Source organism: Ambystoma mexicanum, chromosome 5q (genome assembly GCF_040938575.1).
Source record: "Ambystoma mexicanum isolate Mex_15411 chromosome 5q, UKY_AmexF1_1, whole genome shotgun sequence".
Classification (NCBI taxonomy): Eukaryota; Metazoa; Chordata; class Amphibia; order Caudata; family Ambystomatidae; genus Ambystoma; species Ambystoma mexicanum.
The window spans coordinates 731,624,441-731,641,397 of record NC_090933.1 but is presented as its reverse complement, the minus strand read 5'-3'; the positions used below and the strand labels follow the sequence as shown (position 1 = coordinate 731,641,397).

The window sequence follows — 16,957 nt, the reverse complement described above, 5'->3', positions numbered from 1 at the left end:
TTTCTGTTCAACGAGTATGATTGACTACAAGTACTCTCCCTGTAATATTGTATGCCTGGATAACCACCGTATGATATAATGCCTGTACAATGTGTCTTTAATGTACCGATTACTTTGTAACCCCTGGCGCCATGATACCTCCGGGTCTTGGGCGCTATCAACGAAATGCAATAAATAAATAATTTTAGCAAAGCAAATTACCACAAATGATTTGACTTTGATTAAACAACAGTGTACGACTTCCTCGGGCTTGGCCAACGTTGCTGGGCAATGACTAACAAAAATGACAGAGGGAGAGTTTACAGAGCCCTGTGCGTCTATTTCCGGAGCAGAATGCAGCCTCTTCCTTAGAGCCTGGGCAAATATTCTGACACCCAGCCTGCCAAATCCTCTGCGTGTGCTAGCGCCACTGGACAAAGGTACAAAAATACATGAGTGAAATACAGTATGCATAATGTGTTCCAATATGTAGCCTGTGAATGTCTGATGAGTCACAAACATTTCTTTAGGTTACGTATGCAGATTAAACGTCATTATTCCCCAACGGGGCCGCCGCAAAAGCCTGGGAAGTGAATTTTGACATGATCACGTGAGCAGCACGTCTTTTTTATGCGCATACGAAGTACAATTTCTCAAAGTGGACAGTGTTCATTGCATCCACTGCAAGGGAAAGTAAGGATGGACTCCATATTAGTTCCCGCTCGTCTACCCTAGCAACCCTCGTGAGGTATGGCAGTATCAACCAGTGGAAGTTTTCTTCCAGGGAACATTGAGGCAAAATGTTTGCGCACGCTTTGTAAATTGGAAAACCGTTGTGCCGTTTGCCCCTTTGTGAGGTGCACGTCATCACTTGACTTCTGACGGCCATTCCTTTCAGGCAGTAGGCTGCATCATCACACTTTTTGACGCCCATTAGCAATTAAGGTGCTTACGTAACGTAGGTTTTCGTAGCATTCTGCACACCACACATCAGCCAAAATGACGTCGATAATTTGCAATTCTAATTTAATTTGTGAATCATGCGAAGAACATTTGCAATTCTAATTCATTTTGTGAATCATGCACGTATTACAAAGTTATCGCGGCGCACGTCTAACTTGCACCTGGAAAAATCTTTGTGACTCTGACCCCACTCTTTCATTTGATTTGCCTTCTCCTGAAGTGATGAGTCAGGCGTTCCATTTGACACCTTGTGTCCAGAAATGTACATTTTGTAACCTAGACTTTTGACGTATCCATAGCTCCCAACCTTTTTTGTCTCCAAGGCGGGTGAAAACACCCAGTTGAGAGCTATGCGTATCTTCAAAAGACGTCGAAAAGGCATAGCTTTCCGTCCTACCGAGCATGACGTTCTTTCGAAGTTGACAGGCCCACCCCGCAAAATAAATTCGCTTTTGTTTTAACAATATTGCGGCATGGAAAATGTTATTAAGCTATGCAAATGAAATTGGACCTATGACAGAGCGGTGGAAGCAGTGGCACGTCGATAATTGCTAAGCGCTTTTGCTTAGCAAGGAACATTGTGCGTTTTTATACAAAACTAATTTACAGTGTTGTCATTCGGGAAAACAAAAGCCTCTCAATTATGTTGTCTCTTTGTGCAATGACGTCCTGCTCGTGGCTTTGTTTTTACTCCCGGATGAGGAGGGAGGGGCCCTGGATGCTGTTATTCGTTGTCAGCAGCCTGATCGTGCTTTATTGTCATAGAAATACAGTCAGCCAGGAGAAAATCAGCATAGCTTCTGCGCGCGAATGGCAGGAAAAATCCGTGCAGATTATCCGAGTGGCAAAGCGACCGTGTGAGGCTGTGTTGCAAGCATAGATGGAACATCCGAAATGCGATATGCGCGGGACATGGACAACTGCCCTAACTTCCAGTGGCATTCAGGAGGCGATCTGTTCGGGTAAAAGAGGAAATCAAATGGAGACTTGTGTAGCTGACAACCTGTGGACAGAAAGTCGATGTCGAAGCTATCATATAGGTCTGCACGTAAATTGCACGGACAATTACGTTTGAATTTACGTGTAATCCGTTCCAACGGCAGTGGTAAAGAAAATAGTGAAAGCAGGCGAAGACAACTTTACACCTTTGTTTCACACTACGTGTTGGAAAAAGTTTAAACGCCTCCTGCAACTAATGATTACAGTGTCCGTTTATGCTGGATTCCTATGGCATACGCCTGCTGAAAAAGCAGGTGGATTACATTGGCATGCATTGGTTTAGCGCCAGCATGAATATGTTTGCTGGAATTAAACTTTCGGGGTCCTTTTCAGTGCTGGAAATGGAAAACATTTCTTTGGGGAACCTTCACTTCTTAGGAGGGGTGCGGATGTGGCGGGGAGGGGGGAGGCCAAGGGGCATGGCCCCTGGCCAGGTTGCGCAACACAGTATAGCTATAACCCAATCCTGGCGATTCGCGTAAAAGCAAAGAGCATTATGGGAAAAACATAATGTCCACAATTTTAAATGTGAAACATCTCTTATTCATTAAGAAAACCCTTTAAGCGAATAATGGACTCTTCTGTTTTGATTGGTCACAATATCCACCCTAATAAAGAGATGTCTGTAAAATGCAGGACATGTATACCAATTTGGGCAGGTGCAAAATTGTATGTGAGGCTTCGGCAGTTTCTGTATGCAGGCTCCAGTACTGCTGTTCTGAACCCTGGATGAAGAATGGATTGTGCAGTGGGAGCAGCCTGCGCTACAACAAGCACAGTGCCTGGGCCCCTTTTGGTCTGGAGGACAGAGTGGCCGGCAAGACATTTTTTGCTGGAGCGCCGCTCCGTCTGGTTCCGGCCCATTGCCTGCACTGGTCCTTTTATAAAAGTTTAAGGGGGTCATTTTAAAACAAATGTTAATTGCATTTGAAGGCACAACAGCATTTGAACTTCTGTGCCGCAGTGGTCGAAGTGTGCAATAAAAAGTTGTGGAATCCCTCTGCCCCGCCCGCCCCCTTTTCTGCTCCCTTCACTCCCAAATACCCACCATCACCCCTACACCTCTACCCCCCAAATTCAAACCCCCAACCTGGATCCTTCCTTTTCTCCGCTCAACCAGACGCCAGAGTGTTTGGTAAACCAGTTCTCGCAAGACTGAAGAAAACATAGTGAAAGTATATGAATTTAAATGACCACTATTCGTTTATCATTGTCCCCCCCCCCTCAGCATGCAGCTTTTTGCTGGCTCCCCTTCCAATCTCCCACCATTCACACCTCTGAAAATGACATGGCCAGGATTATAGCCACTGGCAAACCCTTCCCATTACCTGCAAACCCCTCTGTACCTACACAAGCACCTCAGCGTCTACAACAATACCCAGATTGCTGCCTGATTGCATGGGGAGGGGTTTCGTGTGTGAGCAGTCCATTGAACCAAACAAATATTAGCTAGCACTTGTGAGATATCACAATGCGGCTTGGCACAGGATTCTTACTGGGAGGTTCGAATCCCCAGCTGGGGATCATTATTTTTTTTAACTGGCCTCTACTACCGTCCTGGAACCAGTGGTCGAAGTGTACGAAAAGAACTATGTTCCCTACTGGCCTGCACCGCTCCCTGCAGACCTCATCGCCGTGCCCCCCGATGCACAATAAAATCCCCAAAACACATGTGCCTGCTCTTTAAGGAAACGTCCTGTGCAGTGCACTGAAAGTGCAAGTTTCAACATCTTCCTACACTTTTATTTTAAAACGAAACCGTTCGGTTTATTTTTAAAATAAAAGTATAGGAACAGTGAAGCTAAATAAAAAAAGTAGAGGAACAGTGCTCCCAACCGCTCCTGCCCACTTCGACCACTGCCTGGAACGGTACTCCAGATCCTATAAAGTAAGGGAACTATAACAGATTTCCCTGAGAAGGGAACGCTGTCCGCTTTAGTTCCCTCCTACTTTGATCTCTGCTGTGCCGAAGGTCCCCTCTGCAATGTTCTATTTTTCCATCACGTTGTGAAAGTGTAAAGTGTATAAAACAGGCGAAATCACCTTTGCACCACACAATTCCACTACTTTTGTGAAAAGGTATAACTGCACCCCTCTACTAATGACTGAAGGGGGTATTTACAACGGCTTTTTAAGGAGCCTGCCTGCTTTTACTAAATGTAGTAGCCAGATGGATATCAGAGGAATCCATTGCTTTTTGCCAGCACGAAAATACATGCTGCTGGGAAACCAGGCAGATTTGGCAGTCGGAGTGGGAAGAGCAGCCAAACTCTGCTCGCCCACCCCACCTGTCAAAGGAAACAACATTTGGCGTCATTGTTTACCATTCCCTTTACTGCCCGTTTGTCCAGTCCCTGGAACCCAGACAAGGGCGACCCTTGTTTATCGATCCGATTACTTCTTCTGTCATGAAACAGAAGAAGCAAGAATTGCATGTCTGTGTACCAGACTTATAATGCTTAATAGTTGTTGAAAAAAGTCTAGCATTCTCCAGTAAACCAGTTACTAGTCACCTGTTTTTTACATTTCTTTATTTGTGTCACCATTATCCATCATAGCCAATCATTTCGAAGCAATACATATCAAAGCAAAACTGATTATAACAATACATCACTTACACACAGAACCCTGATAAAAGCAAAAAAACACAAATGCATAAAGAAAAGGAAAAATATGAATATGAAAGATGGGAAGAAGTGTACCATTAATGAATCAGTTAGACATAAGAGCAAACATCAGAGGAAAAGCATTAGGTGAGAAATTCATGGGTTGCCTTTATGGCCATTCTGCATGAGGGCATCCATCATGTCAGTAATACATTGGCCTCATTGCCAGTCGCCATACCTCCTCCAAACGTTCAATCTACAATGCTGCCATTGACACAAATGATTGTGCTCTTAGACTGCGCTCACACTCCAGGAAAGGTAAGCGTCCTGGGGAAATTGCAGTGCACTGAGAAAAACACCCCAATCAGGAAGAGTTGCGCCCACTTGCTCCAAAGCCTTCAATTTCTCCAACTCTTCCAACTCAGCTTCGGGCCATGCCAGTTAGTCACTCAGCCACTTCTCAGACACAGGTGAGCTGCATGAGTTCCACAACAACATTGTTTTTCTTTTCGCTACGACATACCCAAGGTTTGTGAATCTACTTATCATCTTGTCTGCTTTCTTCCGTTTCATGAATCCTATCAGGCAGGGAAACAAGCCGGACAAATGACCTCAATGCATATCCCTTTCCAGCTGCCTGTATCCCTTATTCCAAAAACACTGGATGAGTGTGCACTCCCATTTTATACAGAGACATCTGTCATCCAGAAGTGGCAGACATAGTCCTGGACATACAAACCCCAGCAGCATGCATCCTTGGTAGATACAAAAGAAGCCGAAAGAACAAGCCATTGAACAAACTAAAAGATTTTTGGAGTCAAAGTGTGGCACAGTGGTAGCAAGACCTTCGAAAGTGGGTGGCGGCGGAAACAGGGGCATGGGAGAATGCACTTCGGGAACAGAACCTAGACTTAAGTGAAGACTTGCAATAGTGGGTGGTGCTCACAGTGTCGTTGCTAACCTCGACTTTGGACAGTAGTACTGCAGATGAAGCAGGGAGTCCGCAATCAGCGTAAGTAATGGTGGAACCCTGGAACAGTTGGTGGATCGGGGAAGGGGGGAGGGAAGCAAATTGGGGGTTATGTATATTAATGGAATATTGCAATGATGATAAAAACAGTTTGGTTTATATATTGATTGTAAAATCTTAATAAAAAAAAGTAATCTGTTATCCAGATGCATCTATGCTGGGCTGTTATTAGTATGCAGATATAAACATGTGCAATGTAGGGAGATGTTCTACTCTGTATTTGCCCCTAGTCTATCTGTTGCTTTTTCCCTCATCACCATAAAGTCATACTACTGATATCCAATGTGTGCAATTTATTTTGTAAGGGCCCTGTCTTCAGGACTTGTCAGTATATTGTCTGTAAGTAGAATAAAAAGGGAGGTGAGTAAAGGGTGTGCATCCTCCTTGTCTATGTTTGGTGATTAGTATCATTCTTTTTAATACATTTTTGTTATGATATATCTGGCTGCGTGGACTGCCGTTGACTGATACCCACCAGTCAGTTGATCTATAATGTTTTGAAAAGTGGTTTGCACCAAGTTCTTACGTGCCAAGTCCAAAAGTCCAGCCTCTGTAAGGCTTAATTAATGACAGTCTTGTGTTCATTTATACAAGAGTTTATTGGTTTTTAAATCAGGTTTTAGGTACAGTTGTGCCAACATTACTCCCTCTCGGAGGTACGTGCTATTGTTTCACCCTTTCTTGGGCTTTCTCAAGGCACATAAATGTACAGTTTTACACCTGTACAGTCGCTACTTTTGCAAATGTGACTTTCTCTTTAATCATATACAGTGCATATTGGTTATTGCCCATTCTTATACATGTGCTTTAAGGTTGCATTAAATTTGTTCAAAATAGAATTAATTTGCATTTCAGTTCATAACTTTCACGCTCAGGTTTAATCCTACAAATTCACTACACTTCACTTGTTCTTATCTGAGGCTCGGGAAGTCTTGGAAGGCTTCCCCGAGTATGCTGCTGCCAGCGAGAACCCCTCTTGTGTCTGTTTTGTCATCCATGTCCCCCCTTGTCTTCTTGCGCCTTGAAACACATTGTGTATATAGGCGCATTATAAAAACCCAAGAAATAAAATAAAATAAAATAAAATTAAAACCATGCAGATTACCTGAATCCAGAAAGGAAACAATCATCCAGGAAGTCAAGCAGATGCATGAGGCTAATATTATTGAACTATCTACTAGCGCCTGGTCTTCCCCCATTATGTTGGTGGCAAAACCTGGATAGGCTGACACCTTTCCTCACTAACTGCCCTTCCCAGTTGCAGCTGAGTCCTTTCTCCTCCACCACCTCACTCTCTACCTGTGGCGTCCCCAGGACTATATCCTATCGCCATGGCTCTTCAATATCTATCTCGCTCCCCTTGCTCACTTGATCTCCTCCTTCCCTCCTCCTCACTTCCAGTGTTATACTGATAGCACCCTGCTGCCTCCTCATCCTCCTCTCTCATCCCTGATTGTCTGAATGCTATCCAGGCATGGCATGCAGCTAATGACCTCTGTCTTAATGCCAGTAAGATGGAGATCCTTCTCATTGGAACACCTGAGCCCTGTTTCCCTCCTAGCCTCTGGCCGCCCTCCTTGCGTCCTCTATCCTCACCATCCTGTGAGGCCAAACACCTTGGGGCCATCTTCGACTCCTCTCTCTCCTTCACCCCTCATATCTTGGACCTTGCCAAAAAGTACCACTTTCATCTTCACACCCTTAGAGGCATTCATCCTTCCCTCACCTTTCCTCAGAAGCTCTATGTTTCCAGAGCTATGGTCCTCTATAGGCTGGACTCCCGCAAAAGCCTCTTCCTCAATCTCAACCTTTCCTCCCTATGCCCCCTTCAGCTAATCCAGAATAGGGCTGCAAGACTTATCCTTGGCCTCAAGTCCAGGGACCGTATCTCTGCAGCCCTAAAATCTCTCCACTGGCTCCCAGTGGCCATGAGGATCATATTGAAGACCCTCTGCATCATCCGCAAGGCCCTCTGGGTCCTGGGACCATGCCATCTCCAACTTTCTCTCCCTAAATACTTCCCTGCTAGAGCACTCCGCTCCTCTAACTCCAACTCTCTGCTTGTCAAACGCTTCTCCAAGCAGAGAAGGGGGCAGGTCTCTCTCTTCGGCTGGTGCCTCCCTTTGGAACAGTCTCCCTGCCCCTCTCAGACTTGAGCCGGACCTGTTTAAGTTCTGTAAACTTCTCAAAACTCTGCTTTTCAATACCTCTTTTCCTCTTTCCCTTCCCTGTTAATCATCCCACTGCTGCTGAGACTGGAGGCCTGGACCTTCATGAATCTCACAGGTTACCAAGCCCATGCCCAGTCAACACCAGAGCTCCCCCTACCCCCTCAGCCCAGCACTGCCCTTGTGGGACCACTACCTAGTGGGGACCTTATTGACTGGCTGGGTAATGCTCTGCATCTCACCGTTGGTATTCCTCTGCCCTAGCATTTAGCCAGAGGCCTCCTCCCCTGGCACCTCTTGGCACTTCCCTCCCAGGCTCTTCACAGCATTTGCCCATACCTTGCTCCCATCCTTCCCTATCTCCTGCACTACTCTTCACTGCACTTGCATGTCCGAATGTCACAGGGCCTAGTAGGACCACGATTGTATACTTAATGTTTTTTTGCCATTATTATTAATCCCCTTGTTACCACCTCATTTTGTCTGGTGGTGCCTGGAAACACCATTCTGTTGTACAGGCGCCTAACAAATGCTCAATAAATAAATAAATAAATAAATACAACCCGATGGCAGCTGGAGATTTTGTATCAAATTCAGGAAAGTTGATGCCATATCTGCCATTGACGCTTACCCTATGCCATGTATTAATGACCTTATTGGCTGGTTAAGTAATGCAGTCTATCTCTCGACCATAGACCTTATGAAAGGCTATTGCCAGGTTCTGTTATACGGTCGTGCAAAGGAAAGAAAATGCCTTTGCCACCCCTATAGGTCTGTTTCATTTTAAAGTACTCCCATTCAGACTAAATGGGGCTCCTGTAATATTTCAAAGATTGATGGATAAGTTCTTACAACCCTGCACTGACTTCTGCAGGCCTATATAGACAATATTGCAATACACAGTAAAACTTGGGAGGATCATGTACATCACCTTTACACAGTCGTGCAAGCAGTGAGAAAAGCAGGCTTAACAGCTAATCCAAAAAATCTAAACTGGCTGAATCCGCAGTCAAATATCTGGGATTTTTCATGGGTGATGGTACTGTACAGCCCCAACAGGAAAACATTAAGGCTGTCCTTCATACCCCCACACCAAAGACCAAGAAGCACCTGTGATCCTTTTTAAAATTGATCGGCTACTGCCGCTGATTTATCCAAAACTTCTCAAGTTAAACCACAAGACTCACGGATGAACTAAAAAACACTGAGCCTCAAAAGATCAGGAGGATGAAGAAGATGAACTCTGTTATACTACACAAAAGCAGACCCTTTGTCAGAGCCCCATTTTAAAGGTAGCTGACTTCTCTAAAGAGTTCTTTCTGCGAACAGGTGCCTCTTTAATGGGACTGGGAGCAGTTCTCTCTCAAAATCATGATGGATTAGAACACCCCCTACTCTACATCAGTAGGACGTCGATTCCCAGAGTGAAGAATTATTCAGTCATTGAGCTTGTGTCCCTGCAATCAAGTGGGCCATACTCCATCGAAAATATTAGCTCTTGGGTTGTAAATTCATACTTGTATCTGACCATTCCCCTTATAGTGTTGATCAGCTAACGCTAAGAAACCAACCGGAGAATTATGCGATGGTTTTTGGACCTTCACCGATATTATTTCACAGTAGAACACCAGAAGGGTCTTGATCAGGGCAATGCCGACTTTCTCTCCTGGTTTCCCTGTGAAACATCTAGGTCCAACCCACACAGGGGAAGGGTATTGTGATGACCCTGAGGGCTTACTCACTTCTTTTCCCCTGGATCATCCTCTCAGGTGGCCAGGGAAAGGCCAACACTTTTGGATCCTAACCCTGGGGGTGGATGTGCAAGCGAGTATCACCTAGGTGGAGGGAACTTGGGGAGTGGGGAGAGGACATCCTTAGGTGAGACATGGTATCACATTTTTTCCTTTTCACAATTAACCCTCTATCCTTCAAGCCTTTGTAGGATATTGGCAGCCTGTTTCCTTTTCTTCCATCCAAACTGTCCCCCAGAAACACCACCTCAATACTCGGATGAGGAAGATATCAACTGGGAAGATACATCCTAATTGGATTGATACAAACACATATCAGAGACAAAACAGAGTAATACATGCTTCTTTCATTAACCTTCCCAAACATCACTCTGGTACTGAGATGAAGAAGTGGGTTATTGAGGAATACAGGTGGAACAACCAGGCACGTTCACCTAATGAGTTTCGCCATGTTCAGGCAATTGGACTTAATGACCCCCACCTGGGGTCACTTAACACTCCTACTGGATATAAAAATGCTTGCCGCATGGATGGAAGAGGAATAGGCGGGAGAGAAGGAAGCTAGAGACCCAGGTGCCAGGAGCCACGTCAAGCAGGGGACCGAGATGCTGAGAACGGCTGTGAGAGGGTCTGGAGGTCCTGCTACCCTCCTGATGGGTACAGGCAGCCGGAGTTGTGGCACTCCCAAGATCCCCAGCTGCCACAGGAAAACCAGACAGCGAGTAGTGCTCTCTGTGGCTGCCGTAAGGGAGATGCAGAGCTTGGGGAAGCCAGACAGCTGAAGGAGCATTGGGAGGCCCGTCACGAAGGACAACAAGCAGAAGGGAGCTGCTGTGTGTGACGGGTGAGTGGAAACCAGGGAAACACTTATACCTGGGCACTCCAGTAGCTTGTAACAAAGTGCTCTGAGATGCCGTCGGCCATGAAAGAGGTATGGAAGGCCAAGCAACACAAAGGCCCAACAGGGCAAAAATGCAGAAAGGAGGAAATTCGAATTTAGAAGGGGGTGAGGGGCGCATCAGTGCACGAGGCAAGGCCCATCAGTGCAGTTGGTGCAGTTGTGGCGCTCACCGCCACAGTCGATCCAAATTTGCACAAGGCAAGCCTGAAACGCATCAGGGCTTACCTTGTGCTTGCAGATGAAGAATCATCCCTCCTGCAGATTTGGACGTCCTGACACAGAGTATCCTTAGTTTTCTTTAGGTAAGGAAATCCCACCTTAGTATAGGGCAAGCTAGGCCTTATTCCATCCTGACGTTTAAGTTAATGAAACTTTTGAGAACTAATTTTCAATCTGTTGTCTGTGTCTACTTCATGATGCCTTCACACTACTACCATGTTCATCATTTCTGGGTATTTATTACCAGTATTACTCACTTCTGAGTCGAATAAAATATGGTGGCTCCACTGACATCTGAGGTGCCTGATATCATTGGCCGGGACCCCTCTGCATGGGGGGATGTCACCCAAAGTATTGAGGTTGCAAGCATAGTTGATTATAAAGGACTCGACAAAGGACAACAGGATGCCGCTCAATCTTCAAACCTGACCAACCTTAGACCTGGGTGACTGAGTGAGGGCACCCACTTGACAAAATATATGCTCTTAATGCAAATTAGACTAGTAAAACAAAATAATGACTAGGCAAAAGCTAAAATGATGGCAGCAGGGAGTTGACACAAAAGCCTCATAAAAAAGAAAACAAACATTAACATGATACATTTAAGCCTGCAGTAAAACAGATCCATTAACTGCCGGAGGCCTCGACAACAACAGGCTGTAGCCCAGGTGTATTTACTCTGACTGCACATTGTCTCAACGACATAGGGGGAACACTACATGTAAATCCTCACCCAGTCGTCCTGAAATGGAAGTGCGCATCTCATAAGGCAAACTGTTGTACATTATAAAAACAGGAGTGAGTCCCTATGAGGAAGCATTTACAACCCCGTGGGGTGAACGTTGGTGAAAACAAAACGTTATTATTACATGCAGCTCTGCCAGTAAATTATCATGACAGATTAGTGCAGCAAAACACGCAAAACCATGAAATTACTGTGGAGGCTCTTGTGCCATAAGCTGTATTTACTGGTATCTTTGCAGAAGGCCTTAATTGTAAAGTCTCCTACATGACTGATTACAACAGATTGCATTATCCCCTTCATCCACATCTCCTAAATTATCCTCAAGGATAGGATCTGAGATGTGGCTGGAGAGTTCACATCACCCGTCACACATACAGCTGACTACTAATTATGCTCAGCGTGATCCGGAACGTAACCAGGCCCTGCGCGGCAAGTGTCATTGGTCTACTGATACTATATGGCCGATGTCTTCTCTATGAGTCTTCAAGAGAGCAACTGGGACCGGGCTACCTACCAGGTGCATATGAAATTCCCCTACAGGCTGATTGTTTGCTCCTGAGCAGTGGCATTGGCTATTGGTTCTCCCAGATCCTCTCTATTTTGCAAGTCCAGTGGCATGACACAGAGGCCAGAGTGGTGAAAGAAACCATACAGTACACATTAAAAGTCACTATAACTCACTATCACACTGAACCCTATTCAAGGAGATGACATAAGCCTGAGATGACTGAGCATATCCTAACCAGGAAACAATACTTATGCATGGATAGGAAAATTCAGACCCATGGCAACTTCAGTCTACACGGGTTTGCCTTTGTCCCATCAAGTTCAATGGGGCCCCGATAATTCCAATACCTTTCTGTCCTCCTTGGCTGGCTGGCATGACAGCTGACTCATTAGTAAAATAACCCCCTCCCCATGCTGGCTTAGAATGCCAAGCCTGCTCTGGCAAGAAACACTCAGCCCACTCAGCTCTGCACCATCCAAGGGGGAGGGGAGGAGCCTGAGCCCTGAACATCTAGAGTCCCTTCTCCATGATACTGACAAGCTGCCATGCCACGTCCCAGTCATGGCCTTGATCATCCTATGGGCACCCTTCTTCATTCTCACCATCCAATGCTTCCCCTGCATGTGCCAGATTGCTGCATATCTCCAGACCTCGTATCACTTATATGGCCTTCACTGATCCCTCAGCAAGCCTCAGTGGATTACTTGCCGCTCACTCCTATGCACACAGAGAGACTGGCTGGGGAGCACAGTCCAACCCTTCATAGTGCTGCCTCTCCTTCCATGCTTGGTGCTTTCTCTTCACATGGGAGCACCACAACCAGCGGCCTCTGGCACCCACCCACCATAGATTGGATGCATGTGGGTAACGCCAAGCTCTGTGTGAGCTGATATTCCGCCTGCAGAGGGGGAAGATATCTCAGTACCGGCCTGGTGTTTGCTATTGACAGAGTTAATTGAGCTCAGGCAGGCCAGCAGGCCCCCTCTTAGGAGGCCACCTGCAGGGGACACCCCTGTTATTTCTCTCTTCTCTCTCTCTCTCTCTCTCTCTCTCTCCCCCTCTACCTCTCCCCTTCCTCTCCCTTTTTGTTCTGCACCTTCTCTCCACACCTCATGTTTTTTTCTAATTGTCTGTAACACATCCAGACCAGAGAGTCAATTTCCTTGGACATTAGGGGGAAACCCATCCCATAATCCAGTGGGCTGAGCCATCTAAATTCTCCCCTTTCAAGGAAGCCATAGGCCTGCAGTGTTATAAACAATGCAAACAGTACTATTTTAGAACAAGAACAACAACTTACAGTGGCATTCTCCCAGCAACATTGGGGAGTGAGGCATCAGTGTCCTCCTGCATCACACCGCGTGGTAGAAGGAAACCTATGCTGAAACCATCTGATTTGTCTTTGTAATCATGGAGCATTTTCTCCTTCATGATGGCCGCCTGCCTCTGATTCCGACCATCCAGTCCCCCGATCAGATACAGCCGCCGACGCTCCTTCTACCAGCTGCATCTGTGGCATCCTTGCCTGGTCGCTGATTGGTGGATACCCACAAGTAATTACTCCAGTGACTGTAAGTTGGCAGGCTTGCCAGCGTCCACCTCAAGGCCCCCATTTAAGGCCCTTTGTCTGGGCCTGTCCAGGCCTGTCGGCGGCTCAGTGCGTTACTCTCTTCCTCGCTACCCTGTTACCTCTGCTGCAACCCGTTTTACCCTTGGTTTGCCACTTGATGTGTTGTCACAATGCTGTGCCACACTACACCCAAGGTAAGGATGGAGGGATCCCCTTTCCGCCCATTCTATCCTTTGTGACTGTTACTGGTACCTCTTTGTTCTTAACATGACTTTTCTGCAGTGTTAGCTGCCCTTGAACGCACCTTATCCTGATCCCAGAGCCTTCTACCCCATATGCAACCCACTTTACCTTTTGTCAACTTCTGATTGCCTCTGCACATGATCCACTGCCGGTTTTTCCCTTATGTGCCACTTACTGCATTATGCTCTGAGAGACACTGCTACTAGATTGTTCTGGTGTCATGGAGATGTATACCCGTCTGTTGTTGTTGCTTCATACTCATGTGGTGTTGCCACCCCATGTGTGCACCACACCTACCATATTACAATATCTTGCCTTTATCGCCTTGCATATTAATCTAGCCCCCCGTTTACATGATGAGGCCTGCCACTGTATGTACCCTTCATATTATGCCTGAGGGCTCTTCCATTCCCTCCTACTGCAATCTGCTGACTTTGATATATTTCTCAGCCTTGGGCTGCTTCTCGTCTCTTGTACTGTCAGCCGCCGATCTTGATTTTGATTCTTACTGTATTCCTTCACCTTTTTGCTTGTATTGCCTTACGCATGCCTGATGTAGCCCCTCATTCATGAGGCGTGGCTATTCCAGCTCTGCAGTCACTCTTACATGATTGTCATAATGCATGTCTGCATGGCTGATGTAGCCCTTCGTTCCATGAGGCGTGGTTTTTCCAGTCTGCAGTCCTCAGACCCGATTGTCATAATGCATGTCTGCATGCTGTGAGAAACCTGAGGGTATTCTCGCAAGTAGACCTCTAGAATTCCTTATTCAGGTGGCCAGGGACGGGTTTGTGCTCTCAGATCCCAACCCCGGGGGGTGGACGAGCGAGGGAAAATCACCTGGGTAGGGGAGCCCAGGGTTATGTTTGGTGGAATATCCAAGGTGAGATGCAGTATTACACCAGGGACGAAGGCGAGGAGGACGAAGTCCCTGAAACCTTTATGGGTTGTTCCGCGTCTACCTCTCTTCCACCCACAAAATATCCCTTACCCAAATCCAATGACCCCTCCATATCTCGCAAATCCCCTTGGAGCCCAAAACCCATAACACTTAAAAACCACAACTCACAGAATCCCTGGTTTTCTGTTTCCTAACTGAACACTCACAGTCATTCTTCTTCATGTCCCTCTGATTATGGTTTATCACACTCCCAATCTACGTGGACCATACACTACTGTTCCTCCAATCCCCCTAGTTTATTTTCTGGCAATAATCCTGATAATTCCAGTTTGTTCCACAACCCTTACAAATCATGCCCTTCAGAATTTACCAAACCCCCTCCTTCGAAGGTTATAATTTCATACAAACCCGTTTCCACCTCCTACCCTGTGGGAAATCTGGAAAATCTAACAACCCCCTTCTCACTTTCTCCCATCATGACAAACAATGGTCTGACACTAAAGTCGTTTACCTGACATGTCCCAACCCGATGGTCAGGCAAAGTCAGGCAATTAACCAGAATCACACACACCTGACGGCTCTTTCCTTTCCCCACAGGGATAAAAGAAAGCAGAAACGAGCAAGCCAGACCGCACGACGTAGGAGCTAACTCAGCACGGCAGTTCAAGAGAAGGAGAAAGACAGCGAAGACTGATAGGGTGTCAAGGAGAGAATTGACCTTGCCCTTTCCGACCAAGGCCTGTGAAACCTCTGCAGAAGGAATTGTAAGTCTGCGAACAATAGTTAGCGTGTGTTGTAGCAGATGTCTACAGCACCTGAGACGCTCTGCTGATAACCAACCCGGGAAGAGACGCGGGTCTCGATGGTACCAACCTTGACTCGAAGGAGAAGAAAGCAAGGCGGTTCATCTCAGCCGGTGAGTCGAGGGAAGAGCCCATAAGAAACCGAACTGTGTTGAACGATAAATAGCCAACGGCTAATTTAAACTTTTGAGAAGCTTAAATGATACATTGATGAAAGAGGGGGGAAAACCAGCAACAGAGGAGTCCGGCACCACGTGGGTGCACAAGCAGGAAATTCTGGGTGACTACCCGAAGGTAGAAACTATGATAACCAGACGGCCTTGGAAGAAGGCGAAAAGGGGGTCAAAGTGGTCATACAGGGTTCTTACAAAATCCTCTGTACCGTCGAAAGTCTTTGACCGACAGATGATTGGGAAGCGAAAGGGAATCACTCCCGCTTGGTAAAGGTTAGCAAGAGTGAACCCGGCGGAGGGATGCTAACGAGAAGGAGCAAAGTCTGAAGTCCCATAGTGAACTGTGTTATAAAGGTTGGCGAGAGTGAACCCGGTGGAGGGATGCTAACGAGAAGGAGCAAAGTCTAAAGTCCCATATTGAACTGTGTTATAAAGGCAGCAAGAGTGAACCTGGCAGATGGAGGCCAACCAAAAGGGGTGAACCCTGAGGAACTGTTTCAAAAGACATTAATATTCGTGAAAGCAAGAAGTATTGCAAGACAAGGAGAAGTGAATTGTCCCACTTGTCATTTGGGGTCCAAAGCCGGCCGAGGGAGATACAGTGGTGAAAAGTCATCACCCAAAGTTCTTTGAGAAAGTAACTGTTTAATTGATTAGTTGAATATGATACGGGAGTGGTTGGCGCCCAGGAGAGGGGAACCCAGGGGAGAAGCCGTCACCCAAAGTGAACTGTGGAAAATAACTTTTTGTTTGTTTGTTTGTTGTGGAATACATCAGGCCCTCGAGGGCAAAATACTTTTTAATGAGAAGAGACTTTACCATCCAAGAACCTGATAGCTGGAACAGAACTGTCGGCTCGTGCTGAGAAAGCTCGAGCGTGTGCCGTGCTCCAAGGCCCCACCTTGTGCCGTGCTTAAAACGTGGGGAAGGGAGACCCCTGGCATTCACATCCTGACTTATGATTTGAGAACAATTCTTTCTTTAGTAAAACTCTATCCCACACTATTTCTATATTTAGTTGTAAGGATTTGGCAATTTTTAATTTTTTAGTATAGGCCAATTATTTTGACAAGACACCACAAGGACTGCCCTGTTTTCATTTGATGGTGAACGCTTGCTCCCATCTTAGATTTTGGTTCAGGTTAGGCGTTTTTCCACCCTGCATTCATTGTTCAATAAACACCCTTGTACTGTGATCACTTGTGTCTATCTTTACTGTTGCCACCATGAGTTCCTTACAATGCCCGATGTAGCCCCTCATTCCATAAGGCACAGCTTTTCCAGTCTGCAGTCACTCATACCTGTGTGTCATAATTGCATTTCTGGTTTTCCATAATGCAGTTTACCTACTTGTTCCTGCACTTTTTTGTAACTTGTTAATGTACCTCCCACCTCTCT

The 16,957-nt window shown here is 46.1% G+C and overlaps 1 long non-coding RNA gene across 1 annotated transcript; it reads left to right on the top strand.

Annotated features, from left to right (window-relative positions):
• Window positions 1–626: 626 nt before the first annotated feature.
• Window positions 627–16,755, top strand: LOC138498633 (uncharacterized). Its single transcript, XR_011278797.1, has 2 exons — window positions 627–727; window positions 15,181–16,755. It is a non-coding gene; the product is annotated as an uncharacterized lncRNA (long non-coding RNA).
• The last annotated feature ends 202 nt before the right edge of the window (window positions 16,756–16,957 follow it).